Raw genomic sequence first — 14,382 nt, forward strand, 5'->3', positions numbered from 1 at the left:
AATTTAAAGTGTCACAGAGGGAGGTTAATGTGTCACAGTGGGGTGATCACAACTACTGTAGATGGGGAACATTTGCCGCATGATCGATGGCTCAGTGGCACAGAGGAGCTTCATGATGAGCAAATGCGTGAACTATCCCTCAATTTCTGGCTTTCTCACACATGCTGACACACTTCTACACATATGCACTCACTGGCCACTCACTATGCTTACTATTGAGGTCATACAGTAGCAGTGGTGGTGTTTTAATTGACTGCATTATATTTAAAGCTGTTTTTCATATTTGGTTCCCCTCTATTTAAGTACACAAGGTGGACAAAATATTAAAAACAGGAAGAGCACATTAATAAGGGCTGCTTCACATTTAGGTTTGCCAGCTGAGCCCTCTGTGTGCATGCTGGCTTAGCTGCTACAACTACATGTATCCAAGCTATTAATCATGTCGTTAGTCACACCTGTGCAACTAATAACATTACCGACTCTGTTATTAATCATAGGATGGCGAAGGTGTTAGTAGTTACATCTATCCCTGCTGTGACAATTCAAAATGATCCCCATGAGAAACATTTGTTGAACTAATTGTTGATTTGACATGAAAGTAACTCAGTGGGAAGTAACTGTGTTGCGGTTTACTGATAACTCCTAACATCTTGGGTTCAGTGTCTAATTTGTGAAGATATTTCTTGTTATGAGCCTTAAAGGATAATTACCGTTTTTTACAACTTGAACCTTATTTCTACGTTCGGAAATGATATCATCCAGATCAGAGGTTAGTAGGTCAACCTACAGACCCCGGATGTTGATAACATGCCACCACGGGCTCGGAGGGGGGGAGGGGAGGGGAGTACCACTAATATATCATAACAAAATATTGGTGAAATGAACTAGTTATTAATTCATTCATTTATTTATTTAAGTATTTATTTAGTTATTTTGGAGAGGGTGTTATAGCCACTTTGAGCCACACTCCATTCCAGTAGGTGGCGGTAATGCGCCAATTCGTTGTTTGCCAACCGCCATTAAACAGAAGAAGAAGAAGAAGAAGAAGAAGAAGAAGAAGAAGAAGAAATTAACTAGTTTTGCGGCAAATAATGTGTTATATAGAGGCTGTGCTTCGGTGCCCCGTGTACTTGCATTATACAGATATACGCGGCACTCCACTGGAGCTAATTTCGTCCGAACGACTCCAAATGACACCAAAGTTGTCTGGGTGAGTAAATGATCATATTTTATGCTAGAAATAAGGTCCAGGTTGTAAAAAACGGTAATTATCCTTTAATTTGCGAAAACATATCATATACCATCCGCATATTATCACCTTAAAAAGTTAATATCCTAAACTTCCTCAGCAAACACTTTACTATTTATACATCCAGCAGATACAGAGCCACCAGCCAATGAATGTAAGTCCAATATTCGCTCTCCTTTTAGCTCTGTTTTGGACTCCTCCTCCTCCACTATGTTCACCAGCTAGTCCAACTAACTTTGTCTGTCTGTCATGCCTAAACGTTAATTGTATGTATTAATGTACGTTTTACATTTGAAATAATGTCAAGATGGTAAAATCCTTTTAACTGTCAGTAATCTGCATTACACATCATCACTAAAGACTACATTTCAGTGTGAAACAAATACATTGAAATGCTGTTGAAATAACAGCTAGACATCTACAAAACCCTCACTTTTCAACTCAGTTTATCCTAGACAGCTATATATACCAAGTCTGAGGATGTCCTAATCAGTATTTACTGGGAACTTTTTCATAACCAGGTGAAAATCTATCTATGTCCACCATTTTCATTCATTTGGCTCTCTGTTTACAAATCCATTTAGTGTAACATTAGCTCATGAAATCTGCTTAACTTGTGAAGTTAAGACTTATGATTCATGTTATATTGAAGGGAACAGTCCACCAGAAACACATGAATGAGTTTGACATCAATGTTCTCATAACTGCTCAGTAGGAACATACCTCTAAAAGTTAAAAGTTGGTCTTTAACTATTTAAACATCAGATGTAACAAGAATAATAATATTAATAATGATAATAATAAATGAATGGGAATGCTGTACCACGTAATAAAGACTTGCAGGTAGGTGAAGATGCAAAAGCAACCCAATGATCTCAGTCGCAGAGAGGTCAGGGCCGAGATAGAGAGAGAGGAACAGAAAGCGAGGGATGAGAAGGGTGTGAAAGAGAAGAGGAGGTGGGAGATGAAAGCGACATGTCTTACAGGGGTCAAGAAGAGGAAGGGGGGAAGAGGTGAGGAGGAGAGATGGAGCTGTAAGCCTCCAGGGTGATTTATCAGCGTCACTGGGAGGTCTTTGTGTGAGTGTGTGTGTGTGTGTGTGTGACAGAGAGAGAGAGAGTGAGAGAGAGAATGAAATGAAAAACACGATGAAAGAGAGCCATAAAAGTAGCTCGGTCTATGTGTGTGTGTGTGTGTGTGTGTGTGTGTGTGTGTGTGTGTGTGTGTGTGTGTGAAAAGCTACGAGTGTGTTCACATGTTGGTGAGCGATAGAGTTAGGAAAACACAGAATGAAATATGATAAACATCAAGAGGAGAAATGTTTGCTGCCCGAGGGTACGTTTCATCTCTATTTCAAACAAAACATCCAACTCCACTGCGTGTATATATGTGTGTGTGTGTGTGTGTGTGTGTGTGTGTGTGTGTGTGTGTGTGTGTGTGTGTGTGTGTGTGTGTGTGTGTGTGTGTGTGTGCCTGTGTGTGTGTGTGTGTGTGTGTGTGTGTAAAAGAAGTAACAATAGCAGGAAGGACATTTATACCTGTTCTATGTCAATTTCCACCTCACTGTTCACTAACTCTATTAATTACTGATGCTCTGACTGCTCTGACACTGTGTCATGGAGTGTTTGCTATAAAATCCTAATAAAAACTTTGTTGTGGTTTGGAGGTGCATGTATTTGTGGTATTTCAAACAAGGGGAAAACACAGCCACATAGTGACCTGCTTTCTCTCTCTCTCTCTCTCTCTCTCTCTCTCTCTCTCTCTCTCTCTCTCTCTCTCTCTCTCTCTCTCTCTCTCTGTCTCTCTCAAGTCTACAAATGATACTTTTTATGGATACTTATGCTGTTCCTTCCTTCCTTTCCTCCCTTCCTTCCTTCCTTCCTTCCTTCCCTTCTCCCTCCCTCCTTCTCTCTTTCTTTCCTTCATTCCTCCCTTCCTCTTTTCCTTTCTCCCTCCCTTCTTCCTTCCTTCTTTCCTCCGTCCTTCCTTCCTTCCTTTTCCTTTCTCCCTCCTACCTTCCTTCCTTCCTTCCTTCCTTTCCTTCCTTCCTTCATTCTTTCCTCTGTCCTTCTTTCCTTCCTTCCTCTTTTCCTTACTCCCTCCTTCCTTCCTTCCTTCCTTCCTTCCTTCCCTTCCTTTCCTTCCTTTCCTTCCTTCCTCCCTGCCTCCCTTCCTTCCTTTCCTTCTTTTCCTTCCTTTCTTCCTCCATCCTCCCTTCCTTCCTTGACTCGAGGACAACAGGAGGGTTAAATACACTATTACTTTACTATAATATGGAATGTATGTTGAAAAGAAATTGATATAGTACAGTATTGATATATATTCTGTTAGTGCTTCAATGTGCAACTACTACAAACACTGGCTAGTCCAGAGATGTTGATTGGCAAAAGTTGAACATATTTGGCATCCATCAGTGATTTGAAATAAAGATGAGTGGTTTTCAGGCCTAATAATATAATGTATTTTATCTAACCAAACAATGAGCCAATACCGTGGTGGCTGAGTACACAAAAAAAAATATAACTTCAAAGCATTTAACACAAATATGTTTGTAATGAAAAGATAGTTACTCTGTTTTGAGTCAGCTTGTTGTAGATGCATTTAATTCAGCCTTACAAAGAAAAGCCCGACTGTACTAGTGTGTGTGTGTGTGTGTGTGTGTGTGTGTGTCTTGAACATTATTGTGCAGTGGTTGCCCTGTGACTAGCCCCATAGCTGGTGTGAATATAAATGAGAGAGAAAGAGGGTTTCCACTGCACACAAAGGAGAGAGAAGAGGAGAAGAAGAGGAGGAGGACGAGAGGAGGAATTGTTGCTTTAGGCATTTTTGCGCCCTGCCTCGTTTTCTCCCTTCGGCAAAGAGAGGGAAAGTTGGATAATCTCTCTCTCTCTTTTCTCCCCTTCTTTTCCTTTATCTATGTTAATCTGTTTCTTTGGTCTCGCCCTATACCTCCCTCCATCTCTTATCACACTCACTCCTCTTTCTATCCTGCTTCCTGTTCCTAACTCACTTAGTTCACTTCAACTGTCCTTAAGTATATTTTTGCAAATTTGAACCATTTTTCTGCTCTCTCCCCTTCCTCCTTTTCTCTCTATTCATCTCTCTTGCTCCACAACTCCTCTCCTGTATGTCTCTCCATCCTTTCTTTACCCATTAAACACTACCGCTTTCTTTTCCCTCCTTCCATCCCTCTCTTTCCAGAACGATTGGTGACTGATCCGACTGTAGTCTGAGATTAGAGCCAACCCTACGGCTGTTATCAGCCCTCAGCATCCCTGCTCCTCGTAGATAATCTGCTTGTGTTCATGAACACAAAAATCTGCCAATACATCTGTTTTCCACTGTAATACATTTACACACCATGCTGATGCTACTGTTGGTGGATGACAACAGTGTGATATACTGCAGTGATCAAAACTATTCACATATGCCACCTACTTAAAGGTACCACAATGTAAAAAGTACTGTATACCTAACCTAACAAAATGGCTTTTTTTCAGAGCTGTGTAATATGAAGTTACTGATAATGTAAGCATAGCCTTTAATGTAGGTGGTCAAGATAAGGCTAATGCTAACTACTTTATAAGCTGTCTTCATCTATGGCAACATCATATTTTACAAAGCAGCACAGTATCAATCTGCTAAGTAGCTTTTTCTTAAATGCTGCAGTGGAGTACAAACACTTCCTTATGAAATGTAGTAAAGTAAAAGCTGGGGTAAAATACTGGGGAAATACTTCAAAATTGTACTGAGCACTTCAGTAAATTAGTGGATTTCCACCCCTTAACCCTCCTGTTGTCCTCGAGTCAAGGAAGGGAGGAAGGGAGGAAGAAGGAAGGAAAGGTGGAAGGAAGAATGGAAGGGAGGAAGAAAGAAGAAAAGGAGGAAGTAAGGAGGGAAAGAAGGACGGGGGGAAGAAGGAAGGAAAGGTGGAAGGAAGAATGGAAGGGAGGAAGAAAGAAGAAAAGGAGGAAGAAAGGAAGGAAGGAAGGAGGGAAGGAGGGAGGGAAGGAAGGAAGGAAGGAAGGAAGGAAGGAAGGAACAGACAAACAGAGTCAGTTTGACCCGGGAGGATGACACAAGGGTTAATGACACTGATGTGATTTTGCACGGGACAAGTGTGTATTTCTACTAAGTTTATTCAACATGCACAAACCAAAGTCCAGTCTATAAATGATGTTTCCGTAAACTTGTAATATTAATTTGCAACAGCAATAGTCGCAATAGATTAGTAGATAAAACAGGTCAACAGACTTTCTTTGTCTAGACTTTGCCGTTTAAGCTGGGCTGAGTTTGACTTTTTAGAAAATTAAGTCTTTAGACATCTTGGTTAAATAATCATTGATAATCATAATCATGACTGTTAAAGCTTTAAAGTTACCTCACGTCTCTTCTCTCATATAAAGTATGACTTGCATCCCAGACTGGATATAGCCACCATGCTCATTATGAATGGCTCTCGAGTGACATTCCTTCATATCTCTTCCAGTTTATTATTATCTGATGTTTTTTATGAGCCTTGTAATTATTTCTATTAGTGCCATGTTTCTCTTGAAAAAGACTCCTTTCTTTCAATAGAGCTACTTTATTAAATAACATTCCTAAATTGAAATAAAACTGACCTGTAAGTGACCATATAAGTGCTTGCTAGGGCCATTATATCAGTTTTCTTGGCATGAAGAAAGGTTCGACATACATTCACTATATGAGCTCAGCATACAAGTAAAGCTCTAAAAATATATCATGGATTTGAAAACAATACACATATTCTGACTGAAATATAATCTGGGTTTTTTTTAGATTTCATTTGGTCATTTCACTACCAGCAACATGTTCTATATTTTTTTGCTTATTTGTGGAAAATCACCTCTGAGGGAAAAAAAACAACACACCAACACAGAGAGATCAGCACTAAATCTCTCTGTTATTTTAGTCCCACAGAGCCTTTCTGTCCATATGGTGGAAGCTTGCCTCCTCGTTTTGTCATGTCATTAGGGCCAGCACTGCTCTCCAACACATTAATATTCATCAATATAGCTTTAATCTTTAGAAATTGGGTTATTGGCAATGGTTGGTGGTTCTGCTTCTTTGCTCTCCTCTCTCTCTCTCTCTCTCTCTCTCTCTCTCTCTCTCTGCCTCTTTCTCCAATTTGACTCTATCCCTGTGTGTTTGTATCTGTGTGATAGGAAAAGAGGAGAAAAAAAGGGAGCAGATAAAGTCAGAAAAAAAAAGAGAAAAAAGGATTTGGGATTGGAGAAAAAAAAGGGGAAAGAGAAGACAGCGAGAGACAGGACGAAAAGGAATTGTATAAGAGAGCGAGGAAGGGGATGGAGGAAAATGAGACATAATGATAGGGGCAGCTGTGACGTCATGGGCACTTTAAGTAGGTCAGGCACGAAGTTGTGATGTCACTTACAGTGGAAACGGCCCACCGGTCCAATAGCATGCAGGGACACACCCCCTTTTTCCAACTACCATAGGAAAACAAACTGCGACTCTTGTTCCAACCCCCCCTACCCCCCTACCCCCCATTTTCTGCAGCTGTCTCAATCACACACATACATGCACACACCCAGTCGCAAACACATGCGTACATTCCTGCTCCTATAAACAGTTACACTCGGTAACAGTACTCTTACCCCTGAGGAGATGCAGTAACTTTTACTTGTTTTCCCCCTCTCTCTCTTCTTCTTCTTCCCCTCCACTCCCCCCCCCCTTCTCCCCCTGCTCTCCCCTCACAAACGTCATCTCTCACTAAAGCCTCTTACTCTCTCAGACGGCGATAAAGAGGATGACTGCCTCGCGAGCGCTAGAGTGGAGCTATTTCTGATGTTCTTTTGATTTGTAGCAGCAAACTGTTGTGGCAATTTTGCAATTCCACTCTGACAAAGAGGAAACGAGGCAAAAAAGCTCTTACAGAATTGTCACATTTTATTAGCGATCAGATGATGGTATACGGCACAAAGTTAGTTTGTAGTATGCACACAGATGAAAAACTGTTAACACCTTTTATACCTTGGATCTCTTCCCTCTTGTCAAGGCTGCTTTTCCTAGTAAAACTCATTAACTGGAAGATAAGGTTCTGTAGAAATCTTGCAACCCTCTGATAAACCACTTTAGCCTTTCTAAACTGTAAACACTCAGACAAATATAGCTTTTGTCATACACATTCCCTGAAACCTTGATAGTACTCTATGAAATCAGACTAAAGTTCTCTCAATTAAAGGTTACATTGCAAGATTCAAGATGATCAACCATAGTAGAAATGAAACATGATTACCCTCACAAAACAAATACACTTGTCCTTCATGAAGAGATTTCATAGTGATGCATTCAAGTCTGGATTTGTGTATAGGTGTGTGTGTGTGTGTGTGTGTGTGTCTGAGTCTGAGCAGTGGCAGGCAGATTTGTGCAGACCTCCAAAGCTGTGGCGAGGGGGTTTTGACATGCAGAAAATGAGAAAACGTGTGTGTAAAAGGTTAACATGACACAACGTTTATATTTCTGTTAATATATTTACCAATTTATGAGGTTTGGACCAGTGCAAGGAGCAAAAAGATGGGGGGAAAAAAATCTATTTTGGACAGCTATCAACCTGATTCACATGCAGTAAAACATGACTCCAGCAGGGATGGAATTAACAGGAAAACGGTCTGGTCTCAGATGATGAAAGAGAAAATAATGAGACAGTGACATTTAATGTGAACTTAATTTTTGCTCTAGCTGAGTTGAGTCTTTTTGTTGAGAAAGTATGTTGATATATTTACCTCATATGTTCAAACTGCAAATTAATCAGAATAATGGACTAACATGATACTGGAATGTGCACTAATCAAAGCATAGTTGTCATTGCACTGTATATATATATATATATATATATATATATATATATATATATATATATATATATGAGACACTGATTGATTGATAATTTATGTCTTTGTATCAGGCTTCTTAAAATTAAAACCACATTTACCACAAACGTTGTTTCCAGTCTCTAAAGGACATGTTCCTTAATTACATAAGATAAAACAACTTGCCTGCACCAGGGACAGCAGAGAGGTACTGATGTAGTGCCAACAAGTCCAAATCCAAATGTATTACCCCCGTAGGTATTTGAAATAAACATCTGAACATATAAAGTTTGCAGCAAGTTGAACAAGGTCAAATATTCAGCTACCATTTGTTGGTTCGGTTACTGCGCTAGAAAAGGTCAATTATACAGATTGTATAATAAGGCTGGACATATACTATGTGTGCACATTTTTATGAGTGAAATTAGTCACAAGGACAAAAAAAACACAGCTCATATTAGCTCATAGTCAATATTAAGGTCACATGAGTGATTCACTGCAAACTCACGCTGTTACATAAGGATGCAGTTAAAGCATTTATAGTTCATCTATTAACACCATGTCCTCTTGTGCTTTTTAAAGGCACACTATGCAGGATTTTTCAGTTGTTGTTTGAAAACACAAAAGTCAAAGTGCTCTTCCTTCCTGGATCGATACCAGAGTGACAGAGAGAGAGCGAGAGAGAGAGCGAGAGCGAGAGCGAGAGAGAGAGAGCAAGCAGCAGTGGTCGAGCAAGCTAGATAGTGAATGAAGAACACCCACTCCCCAAAGGCTGACACCCAGAAACCTCTCGAACTCAACAAAAAAATAAGAAAATGAGAAAATACAGGCAGAGGGTTGGGTCTCTGCTCAAGATAAATATTGCTGAACACTTCCAGTGGGTCATGAGTGAGGATGGCAATGGCATTTTTGTAGGAAAAACCTGCATAGTATACCTTTTAAGCTGCACAATTACTGCATATGTAGTTTTTGTTAAATTTAATTTGTATTAGATAAAGTTGAGAGGAGAGACTTCCACCTGATATTTGAGCAATAAATGGAGACCAGATGGTTTGTTCAACAATCCGGAGTAAAAATACAGTGACAGAAATGTGAAGGTGGTGTACTCAGTGTTCTCATTTTATGGCAGAACAAGATGTCCATACATCAAGTCAAATGCCTTTGAGAAAAACACTCATTGTCTTCCTTCTCATTGGCTGCTTCTGTGTCTATTTCCAGTCCAATTACAAGGCGAGTACATGGCTCTTTCTAATATAATATCTACCATTGTATAAGGCTTTGAAACAGAGCATAAAAGACTGATTCATTAAAAAAAGAGTAATTCTTGTGCTATTTTTTCCCATTTCCTTTAATACATGAACTTTCTTTACTGTATGGAGATTTGAGCAGACTTCATGAGCCAAAATATTTCTCGTCCTATAACTGAATGTTCCTTTTAAGCTGAAGCGCACGAATAGGAGGTTTTCACCAGACAGCGACAATATGTTGCTGCAATAACACTCACCCTCCCTAAAAGAGCATAATCTCACCAACATAATCACAGTATGGTGTCAGTATGGGTACAGCCTCGCTTAAATATGGGCCTGTAAATGTGGACGCTGCTAATCGCTCTGGATAAGAGCGTCATCTGAACAGCCCGATAAAGCAAATGTTATTGTGGACTAATGTGTCTGTATGAGAGGATGATGGAGTTACACTGATGTGCAACTAAAGAGTATTTTGGGATGGATGTGCAGAAAAAAGCAACAAAAAAACCTGTCATACTGTAGACCTAATCCAAAAAGGGCTATAGAGACAATAATTAGAGACTTTCTAAATGTGTGCATGTTTTGTAACTCATTCTGAAGATGTTAAGTTGCTTGAAGAACTTCTAATACTGTGTCTTTTTGGCCAAGTTATTACCTTAACAGTGACATTGTTAGCTAAATGTTGCATATTAAGCATCCTTGGGTTTGTGAAAGGCACTATATAAATCACTCCTATTGTTATTATTATTATTATTATTATTATTTATTGTCAGATATCATGAGAAGTTAAAAAAAGGAGTGAGGTTTACGCTCTGGAAACGCCCTGCTACATCGCAAACGTTAGCTTACTGGGAACACCGAGCAGTACACCGCTGGCTAACGTTAGCTACTTCAGCTAGATTGTGCTAACAGGTCAATTGTCACATTCAAGTGACATGAAACTGTTGTAATTTACACACTGGGCCTGAATTTATAGATTGAGATCACATGACTCATTAACAAAAAAGATGTTTTATGATTTTTGAATGGGAGTCAATTGGAGCGTCTAGTAGCCCTTTAAGGCACTTCCACATGGACTTTAATCTACATTTTGAGACAAAAAAGAATATCTTGATGTCTACACTATTTCAGTATTCCCTGTGATGCATAATACATGTCATGGCAAAGTGTAAGGTGTTGTAAGCATTCAGTTAAATCATTCTTTGGAGAAAAAAAAAGAACGAAAGCCAGACAGGCTTTAGGTCATTAGCATGGAGGTATTTCCCACTCTTTTTTTTCTCTTCTCCTTCCATCAGCATTAACCCTGGTGGACTGCAGCCAGCGGGAGGTTGGCTGTGAAGGGTTAAAAAAAGAGGGGAGGGCGTATGTGAGCGCGTCTGCGTGTGTGTAAAAAGGGCAGATGGGTTCACGGGGTCAACAGCAGTCATTAAAAGGAGCCCGGTTTAGCCGTCCAGGGGCACCAGTGACAAACCTGAGCCGGAGCAAGTTATCCAGTCAGACTTGAAATCATCAAGCGAGGAGGAACAGACGGAGCGGGCAGATCAAAGCATTTATTCACAAAGAGCTTCTTTTTTTTTTTTTTTTTTTTTGAAGAAAACATGAGCAGAAGGACAAAAGCAACAAAAATGCTGAAGTGGAGCTGAAGTGGAGGAGGTAATGGCAGCGTTAAACTGCAGGCCCCATAGGTCTGCTTCAAAATCCTCATACCAGCCAGGATGGAGGAGACAAAGGTTTACAGCCAGCTATATTTTCAGACATAACAGGGAACAATACAGACATTCATTGGACTGAAACCAGAGGATCAAAGGCCTCCATGTGTGATGCCTGATTGTTCTTCCTGTTTGTCTGAAATAAATATAGGAGATTATGATTATGAAGGTTGACCCTCAGGCCATGATTGTAGCAGGAACACAGAGTTTACCAATTTTTGAATTAGCAGTGATAAAAAAGACACAAATGAGATGTGCATTAATCAAAAGGATTTACTCCATATATATGTCTTGACCACAGCACAAAATTTAATTAAGGATAAACTCTTTGTGGGTTCTTTTCAAATAAGGAGCTGCAGATAACACATACACGTATTTGGAAATGGCTGCTTCAGATCCTTGGATTATTCCTCCTGGATGAAAGCTCGGAAGCATAATCAGGATCCAACAAAGAGATGCAGACGAGGACGTACTACTGAGGATATTGAGCAGCTCATTCCTCGTTATTGTTTGTGGGAATTATGAGGAGGATATTACATCATATAAATTACACATTTTAAAGCTGATTCAGTCTTTTTTTTTATTCTCCCTGTGTTTTGAAATTGGACTTTTGTAGTAATTAGGCAGTTTGGAGTAGGCTTTGAAATAGAATTTAGGTCATTGTATACGGAACAAATAAAGACAGTAGAGAATTAAGATTTTCAGCATTTCAAACCCAATTATTTATGCTATTTATAGCCACTGAGTGTATTTAATCATCACTAATTTCCTCTATATACTGCAGCTTTCATGTTTAACAATGGTGTATTAAATCTGCTATAATCAATATTTCCAACTTTACAGTGCAACAATGAATTTTCCCCACTGTGGGATCAATAAATGTATCTTATCTTTATCTTTACATCTTTCAGCTGGGTTGTAGCCCTCAACTTTACTATTTTTGTTTAGTCTTGCTGCGATGATCATTGTCATTTCCACCAGCATCAGGCAGCTATACTCAGAAAACATGCCCATCACCGGATGGCTAGCAATTAAGTTAGCGACAATCTGGTGAACACGGTGGGGCATTTAGAGGTAGGTGGAGACCAAAAGCAGAGCGAAAATGAGAGTGAATATTGTACTTACATTCATCAGGTGGCCAGAAACACAACTCCAAATACATGCAACTGTTTGAGAACATATTAACTTATTTCTGCTGCTCTCAAGTTGCTAAAATAATCAGTTAATGAAAGATTAAACAATTATATTGATGAATGAAATTTAATTTTTGGTGGTTAAGGTTTGCTCTGGACCTGAGAGCTGGCTAAAGCCCTGGAAATAGAGAAATGAAGCAGTAAACAATATGATAAAATTGTTCAAAATTCAAAATTATCCAACACACCCACTGCTGGATTTATGCCAATACTTAAATTATGATGGATACTTTTCCCTGCCCTGTGGTTGATTACATGACTGGCTACCTGAATCTCCCATAGTTCGTTCTCCTGGGGTTCAATTATGATTAAGCTCAAATCTCATCATTTTAATAGCACTATAGTGAATTACACCACACTGACTGGTGGCCTATTTGATTGAGACAGTGGGTGAAGTTGATTATAATGGAAGGCTGGGTGGAGGCGGCATCCTGCACAACAGTCCAAATGAGAGACAAACCATTTTCAACACGCAGAACCTGCTCAAAAAAAAAAAAGGTTGGGTGAGAACAAGGTGCCACAGAATCATTTTGACTGCTGGATTTTGTTTGAATAAGATTTCTGTAGTGCTACATCCTGCTCCAATTGTAGCTGTTGGCTCGTCTGTGTAGCTCAATAGCCAGTATTTTATCAGAAAAACAAACAGAAGCATTTCCAGATTGATTGTTCTCAGTGTGTCACATGATCCATTGTGTGTCAAACATCTTGTTTAGGTATGTTATTTCAGTACATGGGCTTCATTTATTCCTCTCACTAACCGTTTTATTGGCAACAATGCAAAACAAAGTCCTCTTGCTTGACTGGGCGACATGTTTACCCTCGAAGGTGTTTGTCTGTTTGTTCCACTGACTCGAGGCGTGCCAAAAATCACCACATACACACACAGGTCCGCTACTTTAGATATAACAGATGTGAAGGCAGACGTATTGTTCGGTTAAGTACAGGCGCTCCATCACTGTCCTGAGAGGTGACAGAGTTATTGCTTACACAGAAGCCTTGGCCCGGGACTGATTTAAAGTTTGAGGTTGTTTCAGGTCACATAGAGGTCAGTAAACTCTCACACATAACTTGTCAAATGAGCCTGAGCTGCCTTGGTGATGATAGGAAGGCCCTTTGAGAAATGTGGCTGGACCTCACTGTTGATGGAACTGTATATACATGAAGATACTAAGCAGGGGGAAAAACACTCTATTTGTATACTATACCGTGTATTTATTCAGCTGAAAGGAATAAGCAACACATCCCTTGTTTCCCATGTAAATTCAGTAATTCAGGAAATACGCTTCCTGAAGTTCTTGTGCAGAGTTCGATGCTATCAGCCATTTGCAGGCGGTTATGTGTCGGACTATTTACCGGCTGGGAGCATTTGCCAAGCAACCAGTAGAGACTCCAGGAAATTAATGTCGGCTGTAAAAGTACAAACCGATATTAACACACCAGGGTTTTTTTGTACAAATTAAAGAATTGAGACATAACGTGTTAATTGGTGAACTTTAGAGGTGTGCTGGGAGTCTTATATTTTTACCTTCGGACGACAGAGCTTGACTAGATGTTTCCCTTTAGTGAGCTAACTGGCTTCTAGTTTTATTGCTTCATATTTACTGAACAGATAGGAGAGTGGTGTCTCCTTGTTTATCTCTTACCAAGAAACTGAATAGGCATAATTTCCAAAAAGTTGAACTATTTCTTTGAGTAAAAGAAAATCTTATATTACGAGGTGTAAAGTTCTAAACCTGTGTGCTAATTTAGAGGTCACTCAATTAATTATGTGCTACAGTTTTGTAAGCTGCTGTTGCTGGCTTCATAATTAGCGTACAGATGTGTGTGGAGTATAAATGGTAAATGAAATTCACTCATATGGCTTTCTAGTTTCCCAACCACTCACAGCGCGTTTACACCACAAGCCAGATATATCCATGCACACACTGATCACAGCAAGCTACCAGGCGGGGTGCTGGCACAGCCATCTGGGGCAATTTGGGGTTCAGTATCTTGCCCAAGGACACTTTGACATGTGGACTGAAGGAGCCAGGAATCAAAGCGCCAATTGTCCAATTAGTAGATGACCTCCTCTACCTCCTGAGCCGCAATCTTTTTACCTTACTAAGATTATTTCTCAAAAGCAAAATG

The sequence above is a fragment of the Scomber japonicus genome, chromosome 22 (genome assembly GCF_027409825.1).
Source record: "Scomber japonicus isolate fScoJap1 chromosome 22, fScoJap1.pri, whole genome shotgun sequence".
NCBI lineage: Eukaryota > Metazoa > Chordata > Actinopteri > Scombriformes > Scombridae > Scomber > Scomber japonicus.